Source organism: Phascolarctos cinereus, unplaced genomic scaffold, assembly GCF_003287225.1.
Source record: "Phascolarctos cinereus isolate Bilbo 61053 unplaced genomic scaffold, phaCin_HiC Scaffold_2;HRSCAF=192, whole genome shotgun sequence".
Lineage (NCBI taxonomy): Eukaryota > Metazoa > Chordata > Mammalia > Diprotodontia > Phascolarctidae > Phascolarctos > Phascolarctos cinereus.
This window is the reverse complement of record NW_027555625.1, coordinates 257,617,942-257,634,853: the sequence shown is the minus strand read 5'-3', so window position 1 is coordinate 257,634,853 and position 16,912 is coordinate 257,617,942. Positions and strand designations below refer to the sequence as shown.

General features: G+C 39.1%; 1 pseudogene; it reads right to left on the bottom strand.

Annotated features, from left to right (window-relative positions):
* Positions 1 to 598: 598 nt before the first annotated feature.
* On the bottom strand, positions 599 to 15,848 carry LOC110205120 (peroxiredoxin-4 pseudogene; annotated as a pseudogene).
* Between the last annotated feature and the right edge of the window lie 1,064 nt (positions 15,849 to 16,912).

The window sequence follows — 16,912 nt, the reverse complement described above, 5'->3', positions numbered from 1 at the left end:
TGTACTTGTCTTGGATCATTGTGTTGCTGAGAAAGCTGAGTCATTCATAGTTGATTATCACACAATATTGAGATGCTGTGTACAATGTTTTCCTGGTTCTGTTTGCTTCACTTTGTATCAGTTTGCAGAAGTCTTTCCAGGTTTTTCTGAAATCTGCCTGCTCATCATTTCTTATTACACAATAGTATTATATTCACATACCACAGCTTGTTCAGCCATTCCCCAATTGATGGGCATCCCTTCAATTACCAATATTTTGCCACCATGAAAAGGGCTGCTATAAATTTTTTTGCACTTATAGGTCCTTTCCCCTTTTTTATGACCTCTTTGGGATATAGACCTAGTAGTGCCATTGCTGGATCAAAGGGTTTACAGTTTGGTTGCCCTTTGAGCATAGCTCTAAATTACTCTCCAGAATGGTTAGATCAGTTCACAACTGTACCAACAGTGCATTAGTATCCCAGTTTTCCCACATCCTCTCCAACATTCATAATTTTCCTTTTTTCTCATATTAGCCAATCTGATAGGTATGAAGTGGTATCTCCGAGTTGGGTTTTTTTTTTAGTATCAAAACAACTAAATTTTTATTTCTCTTTCAGCTAGATGTGACCTGAGCAAACATTTCAATTTTGTTTATCGAAATACTTCAGTTTTCCAGTTGGATCCGGAATTATCATTTCACTACCAGGTTTCCAACCAGCAGGGCAGACTTCTCCATGTTTGTCAGTGTACTGGAATGCTTGGACTAAACACAGTGTTTCATCGACTGATCTGCCAACAGGAAGGTCATTCATTGTAATCTGTCAGAGGATCCCTTTATCATTAATAATGAAAAGGCCTCTTAGAGTGTGACCTGAGTCCTCCAGATAAACTCCATAATCCTTTGAAATTTGGTGTGTCAAATCTGAAAGAAGTGGAATTTTCATTGGCCCAAGGCCTCCTTGCTTCCGAGGGGCATTAATCCATGCTAAATGGGTAAACTGTGAATCAACAGAGCATGCAACAACTTCAGTACTTATAACTTTGAATTCTTCAATTCTGTCACCAAAAGCGATAATTTCAGTAGGACACACAAAAGTGAAGTCAAGTGGATGGAAGAAGAAAACCAAATATATTCCTCGATAATCGGTTAATTTAAGCTCCCTAAATTCTCCATTTATCACAGCTGTTCCTTCCCAATAAGGTGCTGACTTAGAAATCTTGGCCTGACTGAGGTGCAGGGAGTGGTCCGACGCTGGCACTTGGGCTGCCTCTCCCGGGTACACCTGGCCTCCGGCATAGAAGTGGCACTGGCCGTAGGGGGCCCTGGGCTGCTGCTGCTCTCCGGGCTCCTCGGCCACCTTGCCCCACACGGGCAGGCGCGCCTGCAGCACCTGCACCAGCAGCAGCAGCAGCAGCAGCAACAGCAGCAGCGCCGGCACTCACATTGCGGCTGGGCCCGAGGCTTCCCCCCGCCCTCGGCCTTCAGAGTTGTTTTAATTTGCATTTCTGTAATCAAAAGAGTTTTGGGGGGCAGCTAGGTGGTGCAGTGGATAGAGTGCTGGCCCTGAAGTCAGGAGTACCTGATTTCAAATCTGGCTTCAGACACTTGACACTTACTAGATGTGTGACTATGGGCAAGTCACTTAACCCCCAATTGCCTCACCAAAAAAACCAAAAAAAAACCCCTTAAAGTTATTTAGAAGATTTTTTCATTTTCCTGTAGATAGCTTTGATTTCTCCATCTGAAAACTGCCTGTTCATATCCTTTGACCATTTATCAATTGGGGAATGGCTGTATTCTTATAAATTTGACTCATTTCTCTATATATTTGAGAAACATATAGCTTTCTGCTTTCCTTCTAATCATGGCTGCATTTGTTTGTGCAAAAGTTTTTTAATTTAACATAATCAGAATTATCGATTTTACGCTTCATAATGCTCTCTTATTTGGTCATGAGCCCATAACTCACTTAACTCATAGTTTAAGAATTTGGATGCTATACCACTTAGTGCCTATATATTTAGTATTGATATTACTTCATTTTCTATGGTACCTTTTAGCAAGATGTAGTTTCCTTCCTTATCTCTTTTAATTAGGTCCATTTTTGCTTTTGCTTTGTCTGAGATCAGGATTGCTACTCCTGTTTTTTTAAAATTCTGCTGAAGCACAATAGATTCTTCTCTAGCTCCTCTGTGTGTCTCTCTCTGCTTCAAGTGTGTTTCTTATAAACAATATATTGTAGGATTGTGGTTTTTGATCCACTCTGCTATCTGCTTCCATTTTATGGGAGAGTTCATCCTATTTACATTCACAGTTATGATTACTAACTGGGTATTTCCCTCCATCCTATTTTTCCTCTCTCTCCTTTCACCCTTTCCCTCCTCCACAGTGTTTTGCTTCCATCTACCACCTACCCTGGTCTGGCCTCTCTTCTGACAGTTTCCTTCCCCCCCAACTTTATTTAATCTCCTCCCCTCCTACTTACTTGTCAGGTAAGATAGATTTCTATATTCAATTAATTGTGCATATTATTCCCTCTTTGAGCCAATACTGATGAGAGGAAGGTTCAAGCAATGTCCGTTGCCCACGCTTCCATTTTTTTCCTCCATTATAATAGGTTTTTCACAACTCTTCATGTTAAATAATTTACCCCATTCTACCTCTCCCTTCTTTCTGCTCCCCGGTGTACTCCTCTTTCTAATCCCTTAATTATTTTTCTGTCATTCCCTCAAATCCACCCATACCCTCTAAGTATATTCCTTCCAGCTGGACTATCAGTGGTACAATTGTTTTTAATTTTATTAATTTATTTTGATTTATCAACAATCACTTCCATATGCTTTTGAGTTGAAAATTTTCTCCCCCTTCCTCCCCCCACCCTCCCCAAGATGGCACACAATCTGATATAGGCTTTACATTTACATACCCATTAAACACATTTTCACATTAGTGAAGTTGTAAGTAAAAATTAAAACCAATAGGAGGAGCCATCAGAAAGATGAAACAAAACTCAACTGAAGGTAAAAATAAGTGATAGCGATTCAACTTCCATAGTTCTTTCTTTGGATGTGGACAGCATTTTCCATCCCGAGGCCTCTGGAGATGTCTTAGATCCTCATAATGCTGAGAAAGGTTCAGTTTAACAATGTTAGTCATTGCATAATGTGGCTGTTATTGTGTAAAAAGTCCTCTTGGTTCTGCTCACTTCACTCAGCATCAGACCATATAAGTCTTTCCAGGTTTTTCTGAAGTCAGCCTGTTCATCATTTCTTATAGCACAATAGTATTCCATTACATTCATATACTACAACTTACTCAGCCATTCCCCAATTGATGGGCATCCCCTCAATTTCCAATGCTTTGCCACCACAAAAAGAGCTGCTATGAATATTTTTGTACATGTGGGTCCTTTTCCCATTTGTTTGATCTCTTCGGGATATAGTCCTAGAAGTGCTATTGCTGGATCAAAGGGTATGCACATTTTGGTAGCCCTTTGGGTATAGTTTCCAAATTGTTCTCCAAAATGGTTGGATCATTTCACAACTCCACCAACAATATATTAGTGTTCCAATTTTCCCACATCTTCTCCAACATTTATCATTTTCCTGTTTTGTCATGTTGGCCAATCTGATAGGTGTGATGTGGTACCTCAGAATTGTTTTGATTTGCATTTCTCTAATCAATAACGATTTAGAGCATTTTTTCATATGACCATGGATGGCTTTAATTTCTTCATCTGAGAACTGTCTGTTCATATCCTTTGACCATTTATCAATTGGGGAATGGCTTGTGTTCTTATAAATTTGTCTTAATTCTCTATATATTTTAGAAATGAGGCCTTTATCAGAGAGACTGGTTGTAAAAATTCATTCCCTTTTCTACCTTCCTTCTAATCTTAGTTGCATTGGCTTTGTTTGTGCAAAAACTTTTCAATTTAATGTAATCAAAATTATCCATTTTGCTTTTCATAGTGTTCTCTATCTCCTGTTTAGTCATGAATTCTTACGTTCTCCATAGATCTGATAGGTAAACTATTGTTCTCCCAGTTTACTTATGGTATCAGCCTTTATATCTAAGTCCTGAACCCATTTTGACTTTATTTTGGTATATGGTGTGAGATTTGGGTCTATGCCTAGTTTCTGCCATACTCTTTTCCAGTTTTCCCAGCAGCTTTTCTCAAAGAGTGGGTTCTTATCCCAGAAGCTGGGGTCTTTGGGTTTATCAAATAATAGATTACTATAGTCATTGACTACCGTGTCTTGCATATTTAACCTATTCCACCGATCCACCTCTGTATTTCTTAGCCAGTACAGTGGTACAATTTTTAAGAATTACAAATATAATCTTCCCACATAGGAATGTAAACAGCTTAGCTCCATTGAATCCCTTATGTTTTCTTTTCCCTTTTAACCTTTTTAGGCTTCTCTTGAGTCTTAAAATAGAGATCAAACTTTTTGTTCAGTTCTGGCCTTCTCATTATGAAAACTTGAAATCCTTCTATTTCATTGAATGACCATCTTTCACTCTTGAAGTATTAATTTTGCTGGGTAGGTGATTCTTAGTTGTAATCCTAGCTTCTTTGCCTTCCAGAATATCATGTTCCATGACTTCTGATCCTTTAATGTTGCAGCTGCTAAATCCTGTGTAATCCTGATTGTGGCTCCCCAATATTTGAACTGATTCTATCTGGCCACTTGCAGTAGCTTTTCCTTGCCTTGATAGTTCTGTAATTTGGCTATAATGTTCCTTGGAGTTTTTATTTTGAGATGTCTTTCCTGAGGTAATCAGTGGATTCTTTAAATGCCTATTTTGCCTTCTGTTTCCAAGATATCAGGGCAATTTTCCTTGATAAATTTCTTGAAAGATGCTGTCCAGGTCCTACTTTTAATTATGGCTTTCAGGTAGTCCAATGATTCTGGCATTGCCTCTCCCGGATTTATTTTTCAATGAGTTTTTCCAATGGGTATTTTATATTTTCTTCTATTTTTTCATTCTTTTGAATTTGTTTGATTGATTCTTGGTGTCTCATAGAATTATCAGCTTCCATTTGCCTAATTCTAACTTTTAAGGAGTTGTTTTCCTCAGTTAGCTTTTGTACTTCCTTTTCCATTTGACCAATTGTGCTTTTTAAGAGTTGTTTTCTTTAATGAATTTTTGTATCTCCTTTTCCATTTAGCCAATTCTACTTTTTAAGCAGTTGTTTTATTTTTCTAAGCTATTGACTCTTTTTTCATAATTCTCTTGCATCACTCTCATTTCTTTTCCCAATTTTTCTTCTACTTCTCTTATATGATTTTTAAGCTCCTTTTTGAGCTCTTTTATGAGTTCTTTCTGGGCTTGAGACCACTTCCCATTTTTCTTTGGGGTTTTGCCCATAAGTGTTTTAATGTTGTTGTCCTCTTCTGAGTTTGTGTCTTGATCTTCCTTGTCACTTTCCCTGATCTTTTATGGTCAGATCCTTTTTTTGTTGCTTTTTTGGTCATCTTTTTTGGCCTTTTTTCCTTTGTTTTAAATTTGAGCTCTGCTTCCAGACTGGAAGGGGCTTCTTGTGCCAGGGGCTATAGGCCCTAGCTATTTACCTGATGCTATACTGATGTTGCCCTGAGGCCCATGGTCAGTCTGGTGCTGCACTGAGAGGGTGAGGTTGGGGGCAGGGAGTGGCTGGTGCTGCTAGAGGCTGCAAAGGTCTGGTAGCTTACTCGGTGCTGAGCCAGGTCCTAGTGCTGGTATCTGGCATGTGCTGAGGCCAGTGGGGTGTTTCTGTATTTCCCTGGGGCTACACCGCAGTACGTGTTAGTCTGCCTGCTGGCAGCTGCCTGTTTAGTCAGGGCTATGATGAAGCATGTGGTGGTTCTCAGAGCTGGAGTCTTCCCATTCCCTTGGCTATGCTGAGGCACCTGGGGGGTGAGGGTAGGAGTGGGGCTGGCATTGGTGTTTGCCTTCTCCACCATACTAGGGCTCAGGATCTCCTATTGCTTTGCTGAGGTGAGGCTTGCTGCTGACTTGTTGGGTTGTTTCCTGTCCTGGACTGTGTTCCCCTTTTACCCAAGTGAAACAGACCTTTTTTTGCCCATCTTCTAAGTTTCTTGGGCTGAAAGATTGTTTCACTCCATCTTTTTTGCTGCTTCTGCTGTTCCAGGATTTGTTTGGAGGCACTATTTCATGGTTGTTTGGAGGTGAATATGGGAGAGTTAAGGCAATTTGTTGCTTACTCTGCTGTCTTGGCTCACAGAATATTATCTCATTTGATCTCCACAATAACCCTGGGAGGTAGAGGCTAATATTATCTCCATTTTACAGTTGAGGGAACTGAGGCAGACAGAGGTTAAGTGACTTTCCCACAATCCCATCGTTAGGAAGTGTCTGAGGCTATATTTGAACTCAGATCTTCCTATTTTCAGGTCCAGGGCTCTATCTACTATAGTCACAGAGCATTTTTAATCAGTAAGTTCCTTGAATACACAGATTAACTTTTATCTTTGTACTACTGATGTCTAACAGTATCTAGATTATAGTAAGTACTTAATACATGCTTGGTGATTGGCTAGCTGATTGATTCATCTCTTTCTATCCCCAGCATCAAGAAAAACACTTTTCAAATAGTAAGCAAGTAATAAATGTTTATTGATTCAAATTTCTTGAATCATAGATCACAGGACTTAGAGTTAGAAAGAACCTTAGAGATCATTTAAGGCAAACACCTAATTTTAAAGATGAGAAAGCCAAAGCCTGAAGAAAGTAAATTCATTGGAAGTCCCCTCCAGATTTCACATTCTAGAACACTTAAAGAATGTCACTCAGCTTAATAAATTGCAGAAGTGGAATCAGAACTGTTGTCTTCTGACTTCAAATTCCCTGAGGTGTATTAGAAAGAGCAAAAGATTTAGGGTTGGAAGATTTGAGTTTAAGTCCTGGTCCTGACACTGACCCTGGACAAGTCATCTAGACTTTCTAAGCTTCTACAAGTTGGAGAGTGAATGATTAAAAAAAAAGTAATAGTAAATATAAAATACAATTATGGCAAAATTGAATTATCTTCTTAAGACCTCTCTCTCGAGATTCAAAACTACAAACCTTAAGAATTTGAAGAATGTTGGACTTTCCCTTTCCATTGGGGGAGAAAAGAACTACCTCCAACTTAACTGTGCATTAAGAAAGAGCATTTCCTTCCAGAGTTCCCAGGTTAAGGAGAAAATATTACAAGCTGCCAGAAGGAAACAATTCAAGTATTGTGCAAACACAATCAGGATAACACAAGATTTAGCAGCTTCTACATTAAAGGACCACAGGGCATGGAATATAATATTCTGGAGGGCAAAGGAGATAGGATTACAACCAAGAATCAGCTACCCAGCAAAACTGAGTATAATCCTTCAGGGGAAAAAATGGTCATTCAGTGAAATAGAGGACTTTCAAGCATTCCTGATGAAAAGACCAGAGCTAAACAGAAAATTTGACTTTCAAATACAGGACTCCAGTGGAACATGAAGAGGTAAACAGGAAAGAGAAATCGTAAGAGACTTATTAAGATTGAACTGTTTACATTCCTGCATGGAAAGATGATATTTGTAACTCATGAGAACTTTGTCAGTATTAGGGTAGTTGAAGGAAAAGAATTGTATGTATGTATATATAGATAGACAGAGGACACAGGGTGAGTTGAAGATGAAGGGGTCATATCTGGAGAATAAAATTAAGGGATGAGAGAGGATGATACTTGGAGAAGAAAGGGAGAGGTAAAATGGGGTAAATTATCTCACAAAAAAAAAAACCAGAAAAGAAAAGTCTCTCACAGTGGAGGGGAAACAGGGGAAGGTGAGAGGGAATGAGAGAATCCTATTCTCATAGGGTTTGGCTTAAGGAGAGAATAACATACACATTCAATTGGGTATGGAAATCTGTCTTACCCTACAGGAAAATAGGGGGAGAAGGGGACAAGAGAGCAGGGGGGTGATAGAGAGGAGGGCAGATTGGGAAAGAGGGTAATCAGAAGCAAATACTTCTGAGGAGGGACAGGGTCAAAAGAAAGAATAGAATAAATGGGAGGGCAGGATAGGATTAAGGGAAATAGAGTTAGTTTTTCACAACATGTCTACTAAGGAAGTGTTTTGTATAACTGCACATGTACAACCTATATTGAGTTGCTTGCCTTTTCAATGAGGGTGGGTGGGGAGGGAGGAAGGGAGAAAATTTGGAACTCAAAGTTTTAAAAACACATGTTTTTAAAAAAAAGTTTTCACATGCAACTGGGAAATAAGAAATACAGGAAATGGGGTACAGAAGTCTATCCTACTCTACAGGAAAATAGAAGGGGAAGGGGATAAGAGAAGGGAGGGGGGAGAGATAGAAGAGAAGGCAGGCCAGGGGAAGGGCTATTCAGAATGCATGCCATCTTGGGGTGGGGGGAGGGGTGAGAAATTTGGAACTCAAAAACTTGTGCAAGTGAATATTGAAAACTTAAAATAAATAAATTTATATTAAAAAAAACCAAGTAACTAATAGGGACAGGGTTTTCATGTAATTTTCTCTCTTCTCAGAGAATCAAATCTTTATTAAAATATTTAAATCATTGAGGAAAAAAATGAAAAAAAAAAGAAAGAGCATTTCTTGATATTTTCCTCTAATGAGGAGGGCATGCATGCTCTTTATTAAAGGTTACTGAATTCCCAATATGGAAAAAAAACAAACAAACCCCCAAACTTTGCCAGCATCTGAATTTCCTGTATGTGATAGTTAACTCATAGTCCAAACATGGTGAGGTGACATTCAGCTACCAGGATTGTGCTCTCCTTGGCAACGAGATTTCCTTTGCTATTCGTTTTGGAAACAGCTGCCCTGAAAAAGCAATATAATTTGGTAGAAGACCCATTCTGGCTGACTCTTGTGTTCAGTTTTGTTTGTTTTTTAAAAACAGCTTCTTTTTCTGCAGTCCTTCCTATGTAAGTATATAAAGGAAAGTAATGCATAAACAAAAGCCCAGAAAGGAACGTTCTAACCAGTGCTTGGGAGTGTGTCAGTGCTCATTACACAATTAGCCTGGCTACTCACTGGTATAATTGGAGAAGGCAATAAAAGATTCTACCTCCTCCCAAAATATCTCCCCTGCCTGGAAAGTCATTGCCAGAAATTCTCCTGTTATATTTATTAGTAGATTAAATAACAATTAATTTAAAGAGGCAACAAACCATTTTGTTTCTTCTTTCTTGTGGTTCCTTCTATTGATTCTAATTCTTCTTTACAACATGACTAATATGAAAATATGTTTAATAGGAATGTATATGTAGAGCCTGTATCAGATTGCACACTGTCTTAGGGAGGGGAGGGGAGAAAATTTAAAACTCAAAAGCTTATGGAAGTGAATGTTGAAAACTAAAAATAAATTAATAAAAAAATGTAAAAAAAATAAAATAAAGAGGCAACAAACTCCAGTCATGAAATAGAACAGCTACCATATCCCAGACCCACCTCAGGTTCTCTTTACGTGGTCTCAGATAGAGGATCCATCTAATAATATCTTCTCATTCAGAGCTAGAAGGGAAACTAGAGTATTATGGCTAGAAGGAACCTTTAGATTATTAAGTTCAACCTCCTTATCTTAAATATGGGAAAACTAAGGCCCAGAGATTGACCAACTTGCCCAAGGTAACACAGGTTGTAAATATTACAGCAAGGACTCAAAACCAGGTCTTTTGACACTAAATTCAGGGCTCCTTAAACTCTACCACATTACCCACTGTAACACCAAGAGGCATACTGGTGTCGGTAGAGAGAGTTGCTAAGGAGTAGATCCATCTGTCTTCTTCTAACATCCATCCTAGATCTAGCCTCTGGGAATCCTGATTGCTCTCCCTACCACATTTTCTTTTGGCCTTGACAGATACCCTGCTTTTCCTCCTTTGTTCACTCACAATGGCCTCCAGAGGTTTTCAAAATTAATGGTCTTTTTTATATCATAGTCACTTCCCGATGCTTCCCTTTCCAATCACCACTTGCCCTAAGCTAATAGAACTCTCCCTTGGAACAAAATACAGTTAAGGAAAACAAATCAATATATTGGACATGTCTGACAATGTATGCATCATTCCACTCTTACATTCTACCACACCTCTCTTAAGAGGCAATAAACATGCTTCAGCATCAATTCCTCTGAGTCACAGCTGGTCACTTCATTGATCGGAGTTTTGATGTCTTTCAATGTTATTTTCCTTCATATTATTTTGGTCCTTGTGTATATGGGTTCTGTTTCTGCTTATTTCACTCCACATCAATTCATACAAGTCTTTCCTACTTTCTCTGAATTCTTCATATTCATCATTTCTTAAAACACAATAATATTGCATTATATTCACAGGTCACAATTTGTTCAGCTTCTCCGCAACCAATAGATACTCACTTTGCTTCTAATTCTTTGTTTCCATAAAAAGTACATGTGTATATGGAACCTTTCCTTCTTCTTTTTTTTTAATCCCTTTAGGGTTTATAGTTTATGTATATGGTATATAGTTTAATGACTTTATTAGTATAATTCCAAATTGTCTTCCAGAATGATAGGACCAATTCACCATCAAGGCATTAGAGTGCCTGTTTTCCCAGCCTCCTTCAACATTTATATTTTCATCTTTTGTCATTCCTCATCTGAGGGCCATGAGGTGAATCTCAGATTTCACTTAGTATTTCTCTTAGTATTAATGATTTGGAGCATTCTTTCATATGGTTGTTGATAGTTTCTGTTTCTTCTTTTTAAAACTGCCTGTTGATATCCTTTTACTGTCTGTCTACCAAGAAATGGTTCTTATTCTTATGTTTATGATGCACCTTAGGCTTTTCAAAATGGCCTTTGTTCACAACTAAGGTAAAAGAAATAAAGTAAAATAGGTTTACAAAGTACAGAATTTATATTTGAAGTATACAGAGCAAGAAAGCAGTTATAGAACACTACAATGATTTAAAATATCCCGAATCTATACCTAAATGACCAGGATAGCTTCCTTCTTTTACTAGATCTGATCTCATCTAACTAGACTGTGGGGCTGGTCCTGCCACATGGCTAGTTACCAGGTTGCCTGAAGAAAAGACTAAGCAGGTGTATCTCCTTGCTTATGCCTTAAGGTGGATGCTATAGTCAAAATGCCATTGTTAAAATGTGAAGAGCCTTTTCTTATCAGTAGCATCACCGGATTTAGTGCTAGAATGGATCTTTGAGATGAAGCTGAGACCCATAGGGTTTATGCGACTTGACCAAGGGGACACACTTAATATGTGAGAATGGCAGAGCTAGGATTTGAACCTAGGTCCTCTGACTTCCAAATTCAGAGTTCTTTTGACCATTTAGCCTCCAAGATCATATTACCTAGTTTATTTGCCCAGGTAAAATATAACACAAATGAATTTCTAGAGGAGAAAGAAGAAAAAGAATGAATAAAGATGAGAGCCCACAAGAGTGTTAAATAATTCCAGAGGGTAGAGAGCTTAAATCATACACCTTGTTGAAGTGTGAGTAGCCCTGAAAGATAAAGAGACAAACCAAGTGCTTAAAAATGTTCCGTAAGATCAGTTCTGCTCATTAACATCATTGAACAATATGGTATTTGAAAGCTGGTTGGTTGGGGGGTTGGTTATTGTCCTTTATTCTTGAAGAGGACCAAAATGATATCACAATGTCAAGGTACAGTGCGTCCAATTATGGCTGAGCAGACCAATATGAGCTCAGAAGGCTGTACCACAGTTTTGGCACAAATAGTCCACATGAACATTGGGAGTGGAGATGTCTCTGAACTTGTGCATCTCACATTTCTTTTGAACTACTGCATATTGCACAGTGCCTCCTTTGATATGGGCACGCCATGCTGGGCACTTCTTTGCCAGTGTCTGACAGTGGATTGCCAGTCCACTCAATTGATTCCAAATTTCTTCAGAGAGACTTCAAAAATGTCCTTGTGTCACTTCTTCTGACCTTTCTGTGAGTACTTGCCTTGTATGAGTTCTCCATTAAATGGTCTTTTAGGCAAATGTACATTTGGCATTTGAACAATGTGGCCAGCCCATTGGAGTTGAGCTCTCTGCAGCAGAGTTTGAATGCTTTGCAGTTTAGTTCCAAAAAGGACCTCAGTGTCTGATCTTATCTTGCCGGGTGATCCTCAGAATCTTCCTAAGACAATTCAAATGGAAGTGATTCCGTTTCCTGGCATGACACTGGTGTACTATCCAGGTTTCACAGGCATACAACTATAAAGTCAGCATAATAGCTTTGTAGACCTTCAATTTGGTAGTCAGTCTAAAACCTATTCTCTCCCACACTTTCCTTTGGAGCTTCCCAAACACTGAGCTAGCTCTGGCAATAGGTGCATCAGGCTCATTATCAATGTGTACATTCCTGGAAAGCACAACTACCAAGGTAAGTGAACTTATCCACAGCATTCAAAATTTGCTGTAACTGATGGTTCCACATATAGATGCTGTGGTGCTAGCTGATGGAGAACATGTGGTTTTTTGGTGTTAACTGTTAGGCCAAAATTAGCACAAGCAGCAGAGAATCAATGCATACTTTGTTCATCTCGGCCTCAGAGGCTGCACTGAGTGCATAATCATCTGCAAACAAAAAAATATGCACCAACACTCCCTCCACTTTAGTCTTGGCTTGTAGCCCTTTCAAATTAAATAATTTACCATCACTACAGTAGCTGACTTTGATGCTGTGTTCATCCTCTTTGAAGGCATCTGACAAAATTGCTGAAAACATTATGCTAGAAAGCATGGGAGAAAGCACACAGCTCTGCTTCACTCCATTACTGAGTAGGGAAGCTTGGGAACATTGTCCATTATCCAGAACCTGGGCAAGCATGCCGTCATGACACTGACATACAATGCTGATGAACTTCTCCAGGCCACCAAATTTTGCCATGATCGTCCACAAGACCTCATGACTGACAGTATCAAAGGCTTTGGTCAGATCTACAAACATTGTATGCAGACCTCTGTTCTGCTCTTGGCATTTCTCCCAGAGTTGTCAGGCAGCAAATACTATAACTGTTCCTCAGCCTTTTCTGAAGCCACACTGGTTCTCAGGTAGGTGACCATCTTCCACGTGAAGGATTAACCTATTAAGGAGGACTCTGGCAAGAACTGTGCCAGCAATGACTAAGAGAGAGACCCCCCTGTGATTGTCCCAGGACAATCTGTTTCGTTTACCTTTATAGAGATGGATAATGGAGGCATCCTTGTTCTCCCAGGGGATAACCTCCTCTTGCCATATATCCCAGAAAATCTCAGCCAGCTTTTGTATGAGCAATGGGACCCCCTGCCTTGTAAATCTCAGCTGGAATAGAATCAGCACCAGGTGCTTTGCCACACAAAAGGAGCCTAAAAGTATTCAAAACCTCTTCTTCAGTTGGAAGTTCAGCTAGAGAGGGACTGATTCAACACAAGGTATATGGCCAATGACTTCAGCATTGGTTGATGACAGTCTATTAAGAACACTAGGGAAGTGATTCATCTCACCTCTCCAGGATTATGTCCTTATCACCAATCAATGTGGCTCTATTAGAACTGAGTATTTGAGATGCAGCATAGGTCTTTGGCCCATAAATCGTCCTTCAGGGCCTCACAAAGTGCTTTAGATTGTTACTATCTACATAAAACTGAATTTCATCTATCTTCTTACTGAGCCAAGAATCCTTCATCTCTCTAAGCTTTGCTTGAACTTTACTTTTTTAATTTTTTTTTAATTTATTTTTAGTTTTCAACCATTCATTTCCATAAGCTTTTGAGTTTTAAATTTTCTCTCCCTTCCTTCCTGCCTCCCTCCCCAAGATGGCGTGCAGTCTGATATAGGCTATACATATACACTCCTATTAAACATATTTTCACATTAGTCATGTTGTAAAGAAGAATTAGAACCAATAGGAGGAACCACAAGAAAAAAGAAACAAAAAAAAAGAGAGAGAGCGCAAACAGTATGCTTCAATCTGCATTCAAACTCCATAATTCTTTTTCTGAGGGTAGATAGCATTTTCCCTCATGAATCGTTTGGAAATGTCTTAGATCCTTGCATTGCTAAGAACAGCTAGGTTTATCAAAGTTAGTCATCGCACAATGTGACAGTTTCTGTGTACAATGTTCTTCTGGTTCTGCTCGCTTCACTCAGCATCAGTCCATCCAAGTCTTTCCAGGTTTTTCTGAAGTCTGCTTGCTCGTCGTTTAGTATTCATATCATTTAATATTTAGCACAATAGTATTCCATTCTGTTCATACACCACAACTTGTTCAGCCATTCCCCAATTGATGGGCATCCCCTCAATTTCCAATTATTTGCCACCACAGAAAGAGCTCCTATAAATATTTTTGTACATGTGGGTCCTTTCCCCATTTGTATGATCTCTTTGGGATATGGCCCCTAGAAGTGCTATTGCTGAGTCAAAGGGTGTGCACATTTTTATAGCCTTTTGGGCACAGTTCCAAATTGCTCTCCAAACTGGTTGTATCAGTTCACAACTCCACCAACAATGTATTAATGTTCTAATTTTCCCATCTTATACAACATTTATCATTTTCTATTTTTTCATGTTAGCCAATCTGATAGGTGTGATGTGGTACCTCAAAGTTATTTTGATTTTCATTTAGAGAAATGCCACATTTAGAGAAATCAACAGTGATTTAAAGCATTTTTCATATATCTATAGTTGCTTTAATTTCTTCATCTGAAAACTGCCTGTTCATATCCTTTGACCATTTCTCAATTGGGGAATGACTTGTATTCTTATAAATTTGACTTAGTTCTCTATATATTTTAGAAATGAGGCTTTTATCAGAGATACTGGTTGTAAAAATTCTTTCCCAGTTTTCTGCTTTCCTCCTAATCTTGGTTGCATTGGCTTTGTTTGTACAAAAACTTTTCAACTTAATGTAATCAAAATCATCTATTTTGCATTTCATAATGTTCTCTATCTCTGGTCATAAATTCTTCTGTTCTCCATAAATCTGACAGGTAAACTATTCCTTGCTCACCCAGTTTGCTTATAGTATTAGCCTTTTTATCTAAATCACATACCCTTTTTGACTTTATTTTGGTATAAGGTGTAAGATTTTGATCTATACCTAGTTTCTGTTCACTTTACTTTTGATGGAGTTAAACACTGCCTTCTTAGAGACAGATGAACTATCCTATTGGTAAACCCCGTTGAGTTTTTATTTTTCATTTAGCAGCTTCTGATTTTCCCTATCATTTTCCTCAAAACAATATTGATGTTTATGAGTGTTCTGGCCCAGGTGAGTAAATGCAATTCTTTACACCAAATCTCTGAAAACTGCCCACTCCTTTTCTGCTCCACTGTTGCCAACTATGTGTTTCTCCAACTTAGCAACCAACTTTTCTTACTTGCTGGGAGAAACACTCTTATCTGTTGACATTAAGCCTTCTGCTAGTTGTCTTGCCTTGGGGCCACCACTTTTGTTGAACATAAATATTTAACTTGGAGAGGATAAGGCTATAATTAGTCCAGCATTCTGCACCACACATCGACTCTGTCACTCTCACATCCTGCCTGTCTCTTCTCCTTACAATGACATAGTCTAATAAATGCCTTTGCTGTGAGGGTATATCCATGCATTTTTATTTTGTTTAGGTAAATTGAAGGTAGTGTTGGTGATGAGAAGGCCATGAGATGCACAAGTCTTCAGTAGTAAGTGACTTACTGTTGCTGTTTCCAACTCTATTCCTCCCAAGGATTCCCTGCCACGTCTGGCATTCTGTGCTTACTCTTGCATTAAAGTCACCCAGAATTGTAAACTTGTCCTCTTTCAACATATTGATAATGAGGGTTTCCAGGTCTTCATAAAATTTCTCTTTGACTTTATCGGGGTTCTTCATGGTGGGAGCATAGGCACTGATGATGGTGGCGTGGTGCTTTCCTGCAAGTGGCAATCACATTGTCATGAGCCTATCATTCAGTCCTTTTGGTAGGCATACAAGATTGCTGACTAGATTAGTTTTGATTGCAAAACCTATTCCAGCTTCACATTACTCCTCTTCACTGCAGCCACTCCAGAAAAACATGTATCCACCTCCAACTTCAGTAAGCTAGCCTTCATTTGCCAGCTTTGTTTCACTTATGGCTGCTATTTGGCTGCAATACCTGCTGAGTTCTCTCTCAACAAGAGCTGTTTGTCTTTCAGGTCTACTGGGTTTTTTGTTGTCCATAAGTGTATACACATTCCATATGCCAATTGTGAGTGTCATCTTCGCAAAAGTTTTTGTACATTTTTTTCTGTTTTGACTGCAGGGTGGGATCCCCTCCTGCTTCATTCACCAAGCCAGGGTCGGGTAAAGTAGACAATTTTTAGGGCATCTTTTCTAGCCCCTTCCTGACACTAAGAGGTAAGCAGGGCAGTCTTTTAAAAAGATACTCAAGGGGCTGCCAAATCCCACTGCTGGTTCAGTTCAGTTAGAAGACTGCCCTATGGCCTGGGCCACCTGTGTGCAGGGTTGTGACTACAGCTCTCAGTGTTATCCCCACCTGCTGCTTTGTCAATGGCCTGTTGTCACAGGACTTTGAGGTAGGTGAAAATGGTAAAAATGATATGGGTAATATCTTTTGATTTGTGCATAAATTAGATTTAAGCAAGGCTATTTAGTGTGAAGTCATCAGCCTCACTCTCTTCCACAGTCATTGAGTCCAATGGCAAAGCAAGACAAAGTCAAGAAGAAGACTGGCAATGGCTTGGGATACAATGGATGACTTTGGCATCTTTAATGTCTAACCAAGCTCTAAGTGCTCCACAGCACATGCTTTAGCTATGTTCATGACTGTTGGAACAAATTGTTCTTGTCTTTCTCATTTCATTCTTTCTGCCAAGGGAAGTCTTCACATGCCTAGGGTAGACACTCTCCTAACTCACCAAAGGGTTTGAGACTCCTCAGTTACTCTCAACCTG